Consider the following 19,562-nt stretch of genomic DNA (forward strand, 5'->3'; position numbering starts at 1 on the left):
GGACCGTGTAAGCTTTGGGTGCAGGCAGAAATTAAAAGGGTCTTGTCCCAGACTGCTTCCAGGTTTGTATGTCCTGAGGGCCTCAGGCATCAAACTTGGAGCATCAGAGTTGGCCTTTTCTCTGCTCTCAGGTATGTCAGCACTGTGGTTCACACATCTTTCGAACATTACCTTTTGCCTACTCCTCTAGTTATCCAGACAAATATCTAGCTTTGATTGTGATCTCTCTGCTTCTTTGTCTCTGTTTCTGTATCGGTGAGTTTATACATACCTGTGTGTCAACATCCTCTTTTATTTCTTTGCATGTTAAAATTCTGCTCATCTGTCTGTTTAACTGAACTTTTCCCATTGTAGTCCTAATATCTTTGTTAAAAATTAATTATTCTTGGCCCTGAAATGGAGCATGATTTTGCTTTAAATTTCAAATATGGCATTCACTGAAGCTGAATTACAATTCTTGCAGTCATCTTCCTACTAGGCTTTATTGTAGAAAGACATTCTTGTGAAACGATTCACCATTCATGGAAAAACAGCTCAGTGGGGCAAGAAGGGTTAGTATTCAGAATGATTCATTCAAACATGGAGCATGAAATACTTTGGGAGAGACAGATCATATACTCTTGGAGGCCTGTGTTAGATAAATGAGGAACTAGGAAGCTGTTCAGTGAGAGAGGAGCCAGATAACACCAAGATAAAAACCTTGAATGTAAGCACTACAAACTGTTGATGTCCTGAACTTTTGACTCACTGCATTGACTAGAAAGACTTAGATATAAACTTAGTTCAAATCTGTAGAAAATACATTCTGTTATTTACATTAAATGGAAAAGAAACAGGACTTAAAATTGTAAGTAGTTAAAAGTTTTTTTCTCAAGATAAGATAATTCTAGAAGATAAAAGAAAACACAATTGTTATCAGACCCATCTAAATCTCCCTCAAAACATTTACCACCATTAAGAATTTTATTAAGTGCCTAGTTGTGAGTCAGGAAGTAGTAACTCTTATCACAAACAAGATATGCATTTGTGTTGGATTCACAGAATGCATTAAAATTTAATGTTGTATTAGCAATTTTTAGTAGGTCCCAGTAGAAATCCAAGAATATAGTATGAAATATACTGCTTGAATAGTAATCCTATGTAGTTGACCTAGCTTTGGTGATTGAGTTATTCAAATTATATTATATTAGTTCTATGAAAAATAGCAAAAGGTAAAGGTAATGGTAAGGAAAGAATCTTTCCTAGAACTTTGTTTAAATTTTGAGAAGAGACAGGTTGTAAAATAGGACTAATAGAATCTATAAAATGAATACCTGTGGAGGTTCCAGTACAAAAGTTTTATGCTCTCAATTATAAAACATATGAATAAGAATAATACGCACTTCAGGCTTGGGTAAAGAGCTTACTCCAGCAAGCATGTGGACAAGAGCTACAATTTTAGAACCCATATTAAAGCCAAGCAGGTATGGTTTTCCACCTGAAAGTGGGAAGTGGAGGCAGGGAATCCCCGAGTGAGCTGGCTATCTAGACTCATCAAACCAATGAGCTTCAGGATCAACTAGAGACCTTGCCTCATATATAAGATGAAAAGTGATGAAAGGAAAAACTGATGTAAGATTCTAATTTACCATCAAGTTCAGTGTCTACTCCTACATAATGCCACCCTCTTGTGATGAGAAACACTTGCCAGCAATCTAACACAAATCAATGAATCCTTCTGAATATATAGCAAGTATGATATCATTTTTAATTTATATATATATAATGCAAAGTCACCATCTTTCTGGCAAGGGCATCAGAACCCACTCTAATTCTACTTGAACACACACACACACACACACACACACACACACACACACAAATGCACACACATACTTCTATTTCTTTTCCTACAAAAAATGTGTATTATACTTTTACAGAAGAACAAACCAATGAAATTATAGATGATAGATAGATAGATAGATAGATAGACAGACAGATAGACATTTAGAGTATATAAAATGAATATATATTTATATGTAAAACAGATATACAAAATGATTATAGACAATATATACTCTTACTTACTAGATTGACTTCTGTGGTAGTGGCTGGGTAGTCCAACCCTGGCTGTCAACATACAGGAAACACTGAGAACCCCATAGCTGCCAAGTCTCTATGTAATCTGACTCTGAAGCCTGGAGAATTCCTTATGGATGACTGGTCTTCTGCCATGTTGAAAAGTTGAGGAATTTGATGCACATTGCACCAATAGGAAGTGCAGGCAAGCAAGCAAGCTGCATTACCTTTCTCTCAGACTTTTTTATACCTAGGCTACCACCATAAGGTGTCACCTACTCTGAGAAAGGGTCACATGCTCTCATCTAACCACTCCCAAAATTGTCCTCACATACACACTCAGAGGCTTGTCTCTTCTTAGTTGATTCTAGGTACAATCACGTCAACATTAAGATTAATCATCATCACACAAAAGAAATGAAAAGTCATCTTACTCCTAGTTTCTGAATCTCTCGATCTCCGTCATTGTCCACATTTCTCTCTGGGCTCTCTTTCCCTTTCGATTATATTATCACCTTCACGTCCCTTTCCTATAGTCCTCAGAAAGATTTGTATGAGAGGGTAATATTTACTTTATTTTGTTCATTTATTGATTTGGTTCTCTGGGCACATTTTAAATGCCAGCTCTTAGAGAAGCAAAGGTGGAGAAGCATAGATCAGCATTATCTTGCTCTAGACAAACTAATTATATAGCTTGTCCTTTTACTTCCTAGAACTAGAGATGCATTTTTCTCAGTTCAGAGATAGGGAAGGCATTTCAGAGAAACTCAGTAATTTCAATGCCATATTTTGTCAACATGGCACAAGCCAGGCTCATACAGGAAGAAGGAAGTGCAGTTGAGAAAATGCCTCCATCATTTTGGAACATTTTTTTTTTTGATTAGTGATTGATATGGAGTAGAGTCTAGCTCATTGTGTGTGGTGCTGCCTCTGGTCAGGGGGTCCTGAGTTGCACACACTGAGCAAACCAAGGTGAGCAAGCCATAGGAATAAGCCAGTAAAAAGCACTCTCTGTTCTTTGGTGGTCTCTACTTCAGTTCCTATCTCCAGATTCGTGAGTATCTTCCTCCAGTGATAAACTGTGGAAAAGAAATATAAAACAAATAAACCCTTTTTTTGCAAGTGCCTTTGGGTCACATTCTTTATTACAGCAATAGAAATCAAACTAGGACACACAGGTAATAATAATACCTGTGTTAATAGTAACTCAAGTTTCTAGCCTGGAGCCTAAGGTCTTTCTTCTGTACTAGTGACCTGTCTCAGAGAGTCCTGTTATCACATTGAGTCTGCCTATGGGAAAGGTCTTCAGATTTGTATTCCAAATACCTCCACTTTGCCTAATATTGAAGGTCTAGCTTCAACTAGAAAAAGTGAGAAAAAAATTTTTCAGTGACAAATCTTAGACATGGAATCTCCCAATGCCTGCTCCTGAATAAGTTCTACACAATTGATCTTCTGTAATCCCCTTCCAATCTCACTTGTCACAGTCAAGATGATAATCTTTAAGCATTTTTCATAAGTTGAAAGAAATCAATAGTAATTTATTTCCCTGCAATATAATGCCATCAATTTTGTAGATTCTCTACATGTGTTTTATGAGTGAGACAAAAATACTGACATACAAGTCTGATCTTCAACATTTGCAAAGAAGACATCACTCTTGGCTGATATTAAGCAGTTGTGTCTTGAACACACCCAGAGTTGAAAGTAGAAATTTATAGTTTCACAATAAAAATTCTGCATTTGATACCCACACAGAAGCCCAAAGTCTATAAACTCAGTCTCAAAACTTGTAGTCATCTTTCCTGTGTGTGGGCTCCTCCCTAATACCTGTAGTGGCCCTCAGTACATAAGAATAGTGGTAGAAACTCTAACACTTTAGATGCTATAGAAAAACAAAATTTACAAAAAAGTATTTTAATTATTTCCTTTTATTATAGATAACTTTCTTATATAATATATCCTAATTACAGTTTCTTCTCTGCTCCTCCCAATTTCTCCTCACTCCCTTCCCATCTAAATCTCCACCTTTTCAGTCTCACATTGGAAAAAAGCAGGCTTCTAAGAGTTAACAACAAAACATAACAAAATAAGATAAAAAAGAAAAAAGCAGGCTTCTAAGAGTTAACAACAAAACATAACAAAATAAGATATAGTAAGAATAAACAAAAACCATCACATCAATCTTGGACAAGGCAACCTAACAGAAGGGAAAAGGCTTCAAGAGAAGGTACAAGAATCAGAGACACATTTGTTCATACACTTGGAAGTTCCAAAAAGATGCTAAACTGAAATTTATAAAATATATGCAAAGGTCCTGGTACAGACCCATGCTGGCCCTGTGCTTGCTTCTTTAGCCTCTGTGAGTTCATATGAGCCTTGTTCTTTTAGTGTCTGTCCCCTTAATCTCTTACACTCTTTCTGCCTCATGTTCCATATGGTTCCCTGAGCTCTGCAGAGAGAAATTTGATGGAGAAATCTCATTTAGGGTCAAGCACTTTCGGGTCTCTCACTCTCTGTGTAATGTCTGGCTGTGGGTCTCTAGTTTTTTTCCATTGGCTACAGAAAAAAAGTTTCTCTGATGATGAATAAATAGGGCCTGAATATGACACTAATCTGTGAGTGAAGCAGCATAACACTAGAAATCATTATTAGTTATTTTTTAGACAAATAGTATTTAGTTTTACCCTAGGTCTCTGGGTTATCTATTCTCTGGTTTTTGGTTGTCAAAGCAGTGTCAGGTATAAGTTCAATCATGTGGACTTGGCTGCAAGTCAAATTAGACATTGTTTGGTTACTCCCACAAGCTTGGTGCCACCATTGCCCTAGCAAGTTCTGCAGGCAGTACAGAGTATAGCTCAAAAGCTTTGTGCCTGGGTTGGTGTTTATGTTTTTCTTTTGGTAGCCTGCAGAGTAGCTTTCTGTACCAAAGGCAATAGAATGTAGGCATAAAGGCTCTATAACAACGTCAGATAGACCTCTCCATGTTCAATGAGTTGTGAAGGTGTTGTACTCAGCTATGGGGCCTTGCTCTCTATGGAGATAAACTAATTATCTTGGCAACAACCTGTGTTGTTTGGGGATTTCCATTGAACTCTTTTGGCCAACAATTCAACTGTGATCCAGTCCCAATACTGGAACCTTCATTTGGTGACAGAAGATGGTTTGTTGGGACTCTGTCTTCCTCATTATTTAGAGACATTATTAGGATCACATTCTTTTAAGTGGAAATCACTCTGTCTATTTTTTGTAATGTCTTGGCAAGAGTTTATAGTTTTGTTGACAGAGCTTTATTTACTTTATATTTCCTTGTACCATTGAAATGGTGCTTGCATTTTTTTAAAAAAAATTAAAGTGAATTAACTTTACACCATGAAATATTTCCACTTTTATTTATAAAATAACATACTTAGACCCTAGTTTGATCCATCACCCAAATCTACATAATGAATAAACACAAAGAGGGGTCAGATTAATTAATAAATAGGGAAATATAGATAAATTAATATAGAACTCTTTCTATACATGTATCAAATAGGCATAAATTAAGATCCTTGAACCAGTAATTGAAAATGATACAGAAACTGAGGCTATGACATTTACTGTGGAGAAAAGGCAACATTGCTTCTGGAAAAAATAGTTTCAAGCTGTGTAGTGTGAATAAGATGCATTGTGTGCTTCTCTCTACCACTAGCAACAGGCACCTAACACAGATGCATGCAATGCTCTGAGAGAGCCACATATTGATGCCTTAATACTAGGTAGTTCTCAGCTGCAAAGTGCTTTGGCTAAAGTCTGTGACTTGGCACCTAAGCAAAATTGTAGTGACAAAGCAAAGGGCAGCTTAAGCAGAATAGATAGATAGATAGATAGATAGATAGATAGATAGATAGATAGATAGATATACAGACATAGATATAGATATGTGTTGTCTCACTATTATGACCTTTAATTTGTAGTCAGACATATTGAAGAAATTTACCTGTAAAAATGAATTCCAAAGAAGCTGAAAATGAAGAAACTCAAAGAGAGAAGTTTTCTTTATGTAACATCACCAAGTCAACACACTTAAGACTTGATTAAATTTTTTCAGGCTTTTATATATTTTACTGTAAAAGGAAAGAAATAGACATAATGATAAAATTTCTGAAATGTTTAATGGTATACATCTGCTCTATCAAGTCTAGGATGCATTAAACATTCTTGAAGAACAAACTGGACAAATATTAAAGGCCTGACTTGAAACCAGTGGGTCCTCTAGAAAAATCCCTCAGAATCCTTTATTCATACTCCTTACCAGCTCCTTAACTATTGTAACTGGCAATGCCAGCCTGATACTTTTGCTCTGTGAACACAGGGTAAATGACTTGTCAGCTCCCTGTTGTCTATTTTTTCCACATGGAGAGGATTCTCAATGAAAGTCACAAACTAGTGGGAAGGAGAAATACATTCAGAAAACCTACTACTATAAAGGAAAACTCAGGCACTATAAGAGATAACTGAAGCTAAACATACATTTACAAAAAGAGAGAGAGTGAGGGAGATTGCTCAGTGGTAAAAGTATTTGCTGCCCAAACATCAGCATCAGAATTTGGGTGTCTATAATCCACATAAATGACAGTGGTCAGGTCGCTTGGTTCTCATTGGAAAAGATTCAGGAGATGCTCTCATCAAGATGACTTGCAAGACTAACCCTATTCACAAGCCATTCCAAGCATCAGTCTTCAGCCTTTGTTTACATGTGAATGCATACATTCACAAATATTGCGACTCAAATTTAGCTGACTCCATGTACCTTTCTCTGCATCTAAGCTTAGGCTAAGATGTACATCCTATACCTGTTTAACCCCCAGGCTTTATCCTTCCTCACCTGTAATGGTCTGAAGATCTGATACCCAGTTGTTCCTTGTTGAAGGATGCATATCAGTGAATGTAGGTTTTGAAAGTTTAAACACAAACCATTCCAAGTTCACTCTTTCTGCTTCCTGCTTGGAATTCCAGATACCAGCATTCAGCTTCCCGGTCCTCACACCATGCAGACCCCTTGATGAAAAAGTTTCCTGTTGTGAAGTTGTAGCTTTAGTCATGATCTTTTGTCACAGCAATAGAAGAGAAATTGATGTAATGTTCTATGGCATATCAACCCCCTAAACCCCACCCCAGCCTCATGAATTTACCTTTTCACTGTATCCAAACTGCAAACTCACTAATCCCCAGATGTTTTATGTCCATGTCCAACTTCCAGGACTCTGGTCCGTCTGTGAAGCCTAGGCTCTATCATGTCTAATATCCATGCTTACCTGTCTGTGTGTGTGTGTGTGTGTGTGTGTGTGTGTGTGTGTGTGTGTGTGTGTGTACACTTTAAGTGAAGTGACACCACTTTTAGTTAGAGATTCGGAAGAATGTGAAGACTTTACTTCTCATGAAGCACTTATTAGTTATTTCAGCAGTGTACCCCAAATTAGCGCCAAGCAAGAATGCCAATTATTTTTTCTCTTTTTTTTCCATCTTTATTAACTCGAGTAGTTCTTATTTACATTTTGATTGTTATTCCCCTTCCCGGTCTCTAGGTCAACATCCCCCTAGCCCCTTCCCCTCCCCTTCTATATGGGTGTTCCCCTCCCCATCCTCCCCCCATTATCACCCTCCCCCTGGGGGTTCAGTCTTGGCAGGACCAAGGGCTTCCCCTTCCACTGGTGCTCTTACTAGGATATTCATTGTTACCTATGAGGTTGGAGCCCAGGGTCAGTCCATGTACAGTCTTTGGGTAGTGGCTTAGTCCCTGGATGCTCTGGTTGGTTGACATTGTTGTTCATATGGGGTCTCGAGCCCCTTCAAGCCCTTCCAGTCCTTTCTCTGATTCCTTCAACAGGGATCCAGTTCTCAGTTCAGTGGTTTGCTGCTGGCAGAGAATGCCAATTTTAATGCCAGAAAGTACAGGAAAAAAATCTTAGGAAGTGCTCATGTATATACAGTTCTGCTTCAAGACCACATCAAATTGTGCCGCAGAATTGTGCCCTTTCATAGCTTCCCTGCATCCTACTAACAGAAGCCTAAAGCATTAGTCATTCTTCAAAAACATATTATTCAATTTTTTTCTTCATAGATAGCCAATTTAGTTATATTTTATATTTCTGTGTTTTCTTCTTCAAGGCAGCAATCAATTTAGATTGATTAACATACATCTTAAGCCAAATTCTTTCTTTAGAAAATAATGACTGGCAACAACTTTCATAGCTGCTGGGAAAGCAAGACAATTTTATTTAAAGGTTTCAACCCCGTTAGGTCTACTACAATCCAGGGCATATGCATATTCAACAGTATTTGGGTAATACAATTCTGCCCTGTTTTTCTTTTTTTTTTAAGACTGATATAACACAAAGTTAAGCAGATCTGGGAGGATTTATGCGTGAGTGTTATCAAAATACACAGAAAGAAAATATAAAAGATTTAACAAAAATATTTAAAAATTAATTAATAGTTCTATATGCAATAATCTTTCTGTAATTCTGCAAACAAATTACCTTTCCTTCTCTGTTTCTAGGATTAAGAGTTAATTCCAGAATGATGCATTCATTTTTCCCTTCTGGTGCTTCAATCTTTCTGCAGTGTCCTTTATCTGACAGAAGATGTCAGGCTTACAGCTCAAATGGATCCTATGCCCCACACAAAACAAGTTTTAAAGATACAGGTCAAAGGTCACCAAAATATGCTGCCAGAACTTCAAATAATTGTTGCAGGTTGTTCAGTGTATTATGATTAGAGTAAAATATGATTGGCCTCTGAATTTTACAGAGAGGTAATCATTGAACACAAACCTGTTATTTCTCAATAATTGAAATCAAACTAAAATTCAGACCGAAGAACATACAGCTGTGGAACTGAAAGGGCCTTGGAGTTCTACAGTGTAACCCTTCACTGCCATTACCTTAGTTTATTTTTTAATAGGAAGGACATACAAAAATACAAAGTATACTTTTATTCTCAGGTTCATGCTTCACCAGTTTTTTATTGATACAGTATTTGGTCTTGGCAATGAGATAATTGGACAGGATAGTGAAATTCGAATGATATAATAAACACAATTCCAGTCTGCTGTTATGAATTGAACTGTAACTCCTCTCATCTTCACCAAAAATGAGATATTGAAGTCCTAACCTCCAGCATCCATCTAGCTATAAATAATTAAAATGAGTTCATACTAGCAAAGAATGGGTGATGTGACTGGTGTCTCTATTAGGAGAAGGATAATGTGGCCATGTGATAAGAGATGCTGACATCAGAGTTACAAAGCTATGAACCAAAGAGTGCATAAGTTTCTTACAGGCACCAGAAACTAAAAAAGCAAGGTAGATGTCTCCCTGGACTCAGTGGGAAGACTGGTCTTATTGCCACCCTAATGTCACACTTCCAGCCTCCCAAATTGTGAGATAACACATTTCTGGTTAAGCCATCCAGTCAGTGGTACATTATTGTGATGGATTTATGGAGCTAATATTGTCACAAAGATTCGAGCAAGACAATAAATGTTCTACTGAGATAAGCACAGTGAGTGCTGTGAAAATATGGAATAAGTGCCCAATGAGAGGAGACAAGAGAGTATCTTTCTTGAGAGAATGACCACAAATCCAAAAAGAGAAGTAATGAATTAGTGCCCATGTAGAATGTTGTGCAGTAGTAGTAATTATTTGATAATTTAGAAATCACTTAATTTTCATATCTATGTATAACTATTCTATGACCAGCTCCAATCTGAGTCAACAGTCAAATTAGTTATGGATCCCTGCCCAAATATTTTGTTGTATTAGATTTAATATGCATTTATTTTAATTCTCCTGTATTATGTCGCCAAGGAAAAAGAATATGTCATACTTTTCATTACTAGAGAAAGCATCCTGTAGTAGAAACCTAAAATTCCACCTAGCTACTCTCTTTTCAACCATGCCTTCCCTTTCTACACAAGCCAAATTGGTGCTTTGCTTCGATGTGTGTTCACTTTTCAATGGAATCTGATTTGACCCAATCCCGGCAACAGCTCATTGCACACACCTTGTGTTGAACCTCTCAGGTCTTCACCTGGGTGTGTGATTTCCCCACCACCTCATTTTCACTTCAAGGTCACCATCCTTGTTCAAAGTTTCTATTCTTTTTTGGACTTCCCACCACACTGACAACTATAGCCACCTCTATGAAAGTCTCCAGAAGACTAAACTTAGGAAGGTTCCCACGGCAGTGGCCAGGAAGTGGGTAAGTAACAGAGCTGTTCTGTCAGAATCTTTCCTTTCTGTTACTTTAGAACTTCATACATAATCTCTATCACCGGTGAACCTCCCTTCCCTTCTCTAACTCCTCCTAAGTCCTCCCAACTCCTTCCTAAATTCACGATCACTTTTCTTTAATTAACAACGTTATACACATATGCACAGTATGTATATGCAACATACATAGCTCATATGCGCACATGTCCACAACTGAGCCCTTAGTATTGGACGGCCTAGGTGGGTGTTTATCTCTGAAAAATAAAATGGATTCTCCCTGTATCAGCAGCTTGGGATGTAGTTTCCATGACCACATTGGCATGACAACAAGTCTGCTCTCTCTTACTTGGGGTAAGTCATAGGTAACTTGATTTCAGGAGTTACTATGGTGAATGGTATTGTTCCTAATTTGAGTTGAGACGAATATTCAAGATGTATAAAAATCTTAGATGAAATTCTTCATAGAACCAAGTGACCCTTAGAAACTGCAAATCAGAATTGGATTCTCGAGCACTGTTCAAATTTAGCCCACATAACACTTTGCCTTTTTTGCTTTTTTCCCCTTCTCTGGCCCAGAAGTATAAAGCTATTCATACAAGCTCATTAAAGATAAATTAATTATGAGACTGAAAGCACAAAAACAATGGGTAAGTGATTGAGGGCTCACAGTAATATGTTGCTGCATTGAAGAGCAAACATGAAGACTTCAGGACAACCTGGCGAATATATTCTCTATAACACAAAGAGGAAAATTAGAATGCAGAATTGATAAGCAGATCAACTGAAAAGTGCAAAATTGTGTGACTGTATGAGTGTTATAAGTAAAAGCTTTTCTTTTTTTCAAGAAGGACAAATTACTTTTCCTACCACACCAAAAGTCATTTTCATTTTCCTCCGTTATTTGTTGCCACATCATGTGTTTGCCAAGTTCTTTTTGGGTGACTTTGAATTTGAACATATTGTTTCATATCTTTGGAATTTAATTTTCTATAACTAGAAAATTAATCTATTCAGTCCAAGTCTCAGTTCTATAAGTGCTGTATAATATACCTAACAATGTACCAAGCCCATTTGTAGTTATATAAGATCTAGAGGAGGCTGACTCCTTCACCACCTTCTTTGTAAGACAACCTTCAAGGACCATCCCCTGTGCAGTGCCTTCTTGGTTTCTTTGCATTGAGTTGTCCTCTTTGTACATACTAGTTAACAGGATGAACAGAAAATTGCTTATTTCTTTTCTCCTTTGCTAGACTATGTACATACTGAAAAAGAAATACTATGTATATATATTCCAGAAATATATATATACATATATTATATTATATATACATGTGTGTATACATATTCAAGAAACACAGAAATATAATCTGCTCAGTCTCTATTATGTTATTTGCAGATATGTATTCAGGACTTATCATCCAGTATTTAATAGCCAGTTGGCTTGCCTTTCTTTGGGTAGTACTAGTTCTCCCATTCCCAGCATTCCTTAGTTGACTGTAGTTTTTTGCATGGAATTGAGGCCTCCTAGGCTACACATACCCCACATCCTACTCAGACTGTCCACATTAGTATGTCCCTTGCTGCTGTCTTTGTTCACTGTTGTCCTCATGTTTAGATAGTCATGTTGGTGAGACTTTATGTATACAGCATCTTGTATTCCTTGGAGACACAATCTTATAGTAAAATCCCCATTCCTCCTGATCTTACAATCTTTCCACCTCCCTACTCCACAGTGATTCCTGAGCCTTAGGTGTAAAAGTATAGTGCAAATGTGTCCATTGGGCTCAGCTCTACAACCTTGCATTTTGATTGGTTGTTGTTTTCATTCTTGTTTTTATCTGTTACAAAGGGAAATTTGCTTGATGAGGGGTGAAGACTACACTTACCTGTGGGTATAAGGACAAATACTTACAATGTAGTTAGGGAGTATGCTGGTTTTGTAAAGTGGTGGTTGTAGGTTTACCCCCAGAATCATGACTTTACTGGCCTTGTGTAGTTGGCTAGGTTTCCTGTAAGGTCCTATGCCCTCTCCCCAAATGTATCTGATCTTCTCTGCTCTTGGAAGTTAAGTGGGGAGTAGATTCTGGCCTGATTAGTACTTGGATGGAAGATTGTCTTACTTCTTTCTTAGTGCTGCTTTTGGGTCTAAAAATGTGTCTAGGAGCTTAAGAGACAGCATGATGGTTAAGAGCCCTTGCTGAGTTTTCAGAAGTCATAGGTTTGTTTCCCAGAACCCACTCTGCATCTCACAGGTCTTTAACACCAATGCCAGGTGATTGTGTTTCTCCTTCTGACCTCCTAGTTCACCAGGCACACATATGGTGCACATGTACACTTGAAAACATTAACACACATTTAAAAAAGAAACCTATTACAATTTATCCAGTTTAAAAAAGAGTAGGCGCTAGAGAAGGGAGGAAACAAATGGAGCAAGAAATGGGAAGAAGGAGCAGCATGAGAAATGGATGCTAATGAAAAATAAATGGGATTGTATGTGCTGATGTGTTAGGTACAAGCTTCAAGTCAAAGAAGAAACAGTGGCATGAGGCTTTCAAGAGGCTGATACTCACACCCTGGGATTCATTTACTTGGTGCTTATTAAACTGAACACCCAACCCTATTTTCCTACATCTCCAGTTGTGTTTATTCTATGATTCATCTTTACAGAACAATGCAAGTAGTGAAGCATCATTCTGAAAACTTAATTATCTCTTAGCAGCAGTAAGAGTTGTTTTGAAGATAATTTTTGCCTTTTATGATTACAAATTACGGATTTTTTTGTTATTTGTAGCAGATAGAAAAGATGAGGTTTGATATGAAATTTATCTACAAATTTTTACTTTACAAATTAGAAACTATTGGCTTTGGGAGATTGTATACACAAGAAGGACATTCATGGGTATCTGTTCTCTCTTCCCCCCTCCTTGCCTTCCCATCTCCTCTCTCACTTTATTTCATTATTTTCTTTTCCCCTTCAACCCTCTTCTCATCTATACAGCTTACCTGTGTCACCTCTAAGTTTTATATATATATATATATATATATATATATATATATATATATATATATAACTTTGCCCTCTATTTAATGAATATCAGTCTTAGTGATTAGGGAATGATGCTGTTGATTTGTGATCAAACGATTCTGGAATGAGTGAATTAACAAATGAAGTCATGAAGCATCTGCAATCTCAAGTAAATATGAGTTACAACATCTGAGTTCTATGTAATATCTCCTAAGTTGTTATCAACTGTCAATTCCTATATTTCTGCACTTTTGTCCCATGTATTCACCAGACTTACTGGATATCAGGCACTGAATCAGGAGCATAGAATACGACAATTCCAATTTCTCTATATTCACACATGTAAGTTTGTTTGCTTTTTAACTTTTTTATGGATTAAATGTGTTCTTTAACAAATGTTTATATGTGTATATATGTAACCAAGGGTACATGTGGCTATAATATATAGAAAGAAGAAGGAGATGGCTGTCTTGTAAAAAATAACTGACAGCCAATAGCTGTTGGGAGATGGCTATATCAGACTCCTGTCAGCATGTACTTTTTGGCTTCATCAATATTGTCTAGTTTTGGTAGCTGTATGTATATGGGCTGTATTTCCAGGTGGGCCTGGCTCTGAATGGCCATTTCTGCAGTCTCTGCTCCATACTTTGTCTCCATATACCCTCCTATGAATATTTTTGTTCCCCCTTTTAAGAAGGACTGAAGCATCTGCATTTTGATCATCCTTCTTGAGCTTCATGTGGTCTGTGGATTATATCTTGGGGAATCAGAGATTTGGGGCTATAACAACTTATCAGTGAGTTTATACCATGCATGTTTTTTTTGTGATTTTACCTCATTAGGATAATATTAACTAGTTCCATCCATTTGCTTATGAACTTCATGAAGTCATTGTTTTTCATAGCTGAATAGTATTCCATAGATGCACATTTTCTGTATCCAATCTTTCGTTGAGGGACATCTGGGTTCTTGCCACCTTCTGGCTACTATAAGTAAGGTTGATATAAACATAGTAGAGCATGTGTCTTTGTTGTATATTGGAGCATCATTTGGGTATATTGCAATGTCCAATTTTCTGAGGAACTTCCAGACTGATATCCAGCTTGCACTTCCACCAACAATGGAGGAGTATTCCTCTTTCTCCACAGCCTCACCAGAATTTATTGTCACCTAAGTTTTTGATCTTAGTCATTCTGACTAGTGTGAAGTATAATCTCAGGGTAGCTTTGATTTACATTTCCCTGTGACTATTTGAGTATTTCTTTAGGAGTTTATCAGCCATTCAATATTCCTCAGTTGAGAAGTTGGTGTTTATATTTGTACCTGAATTTTAATAGGATTATTTGATTCCCTGGAATCTATCTTCTTGAGTTCTCTGTTTCTATTGGATATTAGCTCTCCATGTTCATGTGGGCTTTCTGTCATTTTTGTTGTTCTTGAAGACCAGCTTTAGTCCTTGATCTGATAGGATGCAAGGGGTGATTTCAATCTACTTGTATCTGCTGAGACCTGTTATGTCACCGGTTATATGGTCAATTTTGGAGAAGGTACCATGAGGTGGTGAGAAGAAGGTATATCCTTTTGTTTTAGGGTAAAATGTTCTATAAATATCTGTTAAATCCATTTGGTTCATAACTTCTGAGAGTTCCTCTATGTCTCTATTCAGTTTCTGTTTCCATGATCTGTCCATTCATGACAGTAGAGGATTGAAATCTACTATTTTTGTGGGAGGGGCAATGTGTGCTTTGAGCTTTAGTAAGGTTTCTTTTTATGAATGTAGGTACCATTGCATTTGGAGCATAGATATTCAGAATTGAGAGTTCATCTTGGTGGATTTTTCCATTGATGAATATGAAGTGTCCTTCCTTATCTTTTTTGATAACTTTTGGTTAAAAGTCGATTTTATTTGAAATTAGAATGACTACTCCAGCTTGTTTCTTTGGACCTTTTACTCTGAAGTAGTGTCTGTCTTTGTCACTGAGGTATGTTTCCTGTATGCAGCAAAATGCTGGGTCCTGTTTTCATATCCAGTCTGTTAGTCTATGTGTTTTTACTGGGGAATTAAGTCCATTGATGATAATAGATGTTAAGGAATAGTGACTCTTTTCTGTTATTTTTGTTGGTAAATGTGGATTTATGTTAGTGTAGCTCTCTTCATTTAGTTTTGTTGCAAGGAGATTATTTTCTTGTTTTTTTCTAAGGTATAGTTTGCCTCTATGTGCTGGAATTTTCCATCTATTATCCTTTGCAGAGCTGAACTTCTAGAAAGATGTTGTGTAAATTTGGTTTTGTCATGGAATAGCTTGGGTTTTCCATCTATGTTAATTGAGAGTTTTTCTGGATACAGTAGCCTAGATTGCCATTTGTGTTCTCTTAGGGTCATTACAATATCTGCTGAAGATCTTGTGACTTTCATTGTCTCTGGTGAGAGGTCTGGTGTAATTCTGATAGGTCTGCCTTTGTATGTTACTTGACCTTTTCCCCTTACTGCTTGCAATAGTGTTTCTTTGGTTTGTGCATTTAATGTTTTGACTACTATGTGACAGGAGGAATTTCTTTTCTGGTCCATTCTATTTAGAGTTCTATAAACTTCTTGTATGATTATGGGCATCTCTTTCTTTAGGTTAGGGAAGTTTTCTTCAATGATTTTGTTGAAGATATTTACTGGTCCTTTGAGTTGGGAGTCTTCACTCTCTTCTCTACCTATTATCCTTAGGTTTGATCTTCTCACAGTATTCTGGATTTCCGGGATGTTTTGGGTTAGGAGGTTTTTGCATTTTACATTATCCTTGCTGGTTGTGTCAATGTTTTCTATGGTATTTTCCACCCCTGAGATTCTCTCTTTTATCTCTTGTATTCTGTTGGTGATGTTTGTGTCTATGAATTCTGATCTCTTTCCTAGGTTATCTATCTCCAGGGTTGTCTTCCTCTGTGATTTCTTTATTGTTTCTATTTCCATTTTTAAATTCTAGATGGTTTGTTCAATTCCTTCACCTGTTCGATTGTGTTTTCCTGTAATTCTTTAAGGAATTTTTTTATTTCCTCTTTAAGGGCCGATGCTTATTTACCTGTGTTGTCCTATATTTCTTTAAGGGAGTTATTTATGTCCTTCTTAATGTCCTTTATTATCATCATGAGATGTGATTTTATATCCAAACTTGCTTTTTGGGTGTGTTTGGATATCCAGTTTTGGCTTTGTTGGGAGAACTGGGCTCTGATGATGCCAAGTAGTTTTGGTTTCTGTTGCTTAGGTTCCTGAGCTTGCTTCTTCCCATCAGGTTGTCTCTGGTGTTAGCTTGTCATGCTGTCTCTGACTGTGGCTTAACCCTCCTGTAAGCCTATGTGTCAGTACTCCTGTAGACTTGTTTTCTTTCAACAGGATCTGGGAACAGAGAGCTACTACTGGGTTTGTGTGTCCTGAAACCTCCAGGCAGTTTGCTTGGAACAGAGGAGTTGATTTTACCTCTGCTCTTCAGTGTACAATGCTCCTAGCAACTGGCTTTCAGCTCTGGGCTCAGGCAGAAACCAGAAGGATTCTGCCCCTGACTGCTCTTAGGTTCCTGTGATCAGAGGGCACAGAGGGCGAGGAGGGCACTAGACAGGTTCCTTTTGGGTCAGGGATGTGGTCAGAAATAGTTATCTCTTCTGAGCTTTCAGGATTGTCTGCACTTCTGAGCATCCAGCTCTCTCCCCCATAGGATTTGGGTGCAGAGAGCAGTGAGACCAGTTCCGTCCAGGGTGCAGGCAGACACTGGAAGGTTCCTGCTGCTGACTGTTCCTAGTTTCCTATATCCAGAGGGCATTAGGCAGGTTCCTCTTGGGCCAGAAATGTGAGCAGAAGTGGCAGTCTCCCCTGAGCTCTCAGGATTGTCCACACTTCTGAGTCCAGCTCTCTCCCTAACGGGATTTGGGTACAGACAGCTGTGTGACAGGTTCAGTTCCAGGAGCAGGCAGAAACCAGAAGCTGAACTTCCCTTTCTTTGTTGGGTCTTTGTGTGCTGTAGTTATAAGTGTAATTGTGGTTTCATAGAACGAATTGGGTACTGTTCCTTACGTTTCTATTTTGTTGAATAGTTTAAAGAGTATTGCTATTAGGTTTACTTTGAATAAGTTTTGCTTTTGTTTTGTTTTGTTTGGGAGACTTTAATGACTGCTTCTGTTTCTTTAGGGGATATCAAACCATTTAGATGGTTTATCTGATTCTGATTTAACTTTGTTTCCTGTTATGTCCATTTCATCCAGATTTTCCAGTTTTGTTGAGTATAGATTTTTATAGTATCATCTGATGATTTTCTGAACTTCCTCAGTTTCTCATGTTATGTCTCCCTTTTCATTTGTGATTTTGTTAATTTGGATATTGTCTCTCTATCCCCTGGCTAGGTTAACTAAAAGTTTATCTGTCTTGTGGAGTTTCTCAAAGAAACAGTTCCTGGTTTTGTTGATTCTTTGTTTAGTTCTTTTTGTTTCTACTTGGTTGATTTCAGCCCATGAGTATGATTATTTCCTGCAGTCTACCCTCTTGGGTGTATCTGCTCCTTTTTTGTTCTTAAGGTTTCAGGTGTGTTGTCAAGGTGTTTGTGTATGCTCTCTCCAATTTCTTTTTGGAGACACTCAGAGCTATAAGTTTTCCTCTTTCCTTGTATAATGGCTAAATACTGGCCCATGCCTGTCCGGATATAGCACACCAAATCAACACCAATCATGTGGAGAGATTTAATGGGAGAATGAGACAAGGGTGTAAGGGGCAAGAGAAAGAAGAGAAAAGAGAGAAAAAAAGAGAAGAGAAGAGAAGAGGATGGGGGGGAGAAAGAGAGAGAGAGAGAGAGAGAGAGAGAGAGAGAGAGAGAGAGAGAGCAGAAGCTGTCTGCCTCTTATTTAGAATATGACATAACTACTCCCAGGTGGAGTTGAGAATTGAACAAAAGGAATACTGGGAATGTATGGCCATTGCCATGGCAACAGTGACCAAATGGTGTGGCTGCTGAAGGCAATTTCTGATACCAAACCTTGTGTCCCATAAGATTAGGTATGTTATGACTTCGTTTTCATTAAATTTTAAAAATTTGTTAGTATCTTTCTTTATCTCTTCCTTACCAAGTTATCATTGAGTAGAGCACTGCTGAGCTTCATGTTTATGTAGACTTTCTGTTTTTGTTGTTACTGAAGACCAGCCTTGGTCTGTGGTGATCTTATAGAATGCATGGGATTATTTCAGTATTCTTGTATCTTTTGAGGCGTATTTCATGGTCAGTTTTGGAGAAGGTACCGTGAGGTGGTGAGAAGAAGGTATATTCTTTTGTTTTAGGGTGAAATATTCTATAAATATCTGTTAAATCCTTTTGGTTCATAACTTCTGTTATTTTCTCTATGTCTTGTTTAGTTTCTGTTTCCATGATCTGTCCATTGCTGAGAGTTGGGTTTTGAAGTCTCCCACAACTATTGTGAGGTACACTGTGTGCTTTGAGCTTTAGTAAAGGTTTTTTTTTTTTTTTGAATGTGGATGCCCTTGCATTTGGAGCATAGATGTTCAGAATTGAGAGTTCATCTTGGTGGATTTTTCCTTTGATTAGTATAAGTGTTTTTCTTATCTTTTTGAAAACTTTTGGTTGCAAGTCAATTTTATTTGATATTAGAATGGCTACTCCAGTTTTTTTTTCTTGGAACCATTGGCTTAGAAAATTTTTTCTAGCCTTTTATAGTGAGGTGGTGTTTGTCTTTGTGACAGAGGTGTGTTTCCTGTATGCAGTGAAATGCTTGGTTCTGTTTTCTTATCCAGACGTTTAGTCTATGTCTTTTTATTGGGGAATTGAGTCCATTTATGTTAAGATATTAAGAAAAAGTGATTGTTGTTTCCCCTTATTTTTGTTGTTGGAGGTGAAATTATGTTTATCTGGCTATCTTCTCTTAGGTTTGTTGAAAGAAGATTAACTTTCTTGCTTTTTCTAATGTGTAGTTTCCCTCCTTGTGTTGGAGTTTTCCATTTATTATCCTTTGTAGCTTGATCTCATTATGCAGGTGAAGGCAGAAAAGATAAAATTAGGCCTGTCATTTGACAAACAGAAAGGGAGGTAAGAACAGAGGTTTTGGATGGGTGAGAGAAGAGGAGAGAGACGATGAACAGAGAAGAGAAGGAGAGCTGGGAGAATATGGCTGCAGATGTTAAGATTCTTCTCTTCATATAGATAGAAGTTGTAATCAATATTTCTAAGGTATGTACAGGA

This window comes from Rattus norvegicus, chromosome 7 (genome assembly GCF_021556685.1).
Source record: "Rattus norvegicus strain SHRSP/BbbUtx chromosome 7, alternate assembly SHRSP_T2T, whole genome shotgun sequence".
Taxonomy (NCBI): domain Eukaryota; kingdom Metazoa; phylum Chordata; class Mammalia; order Rodentia; family Muridae; genus Rattus; species Rattus norvegicus.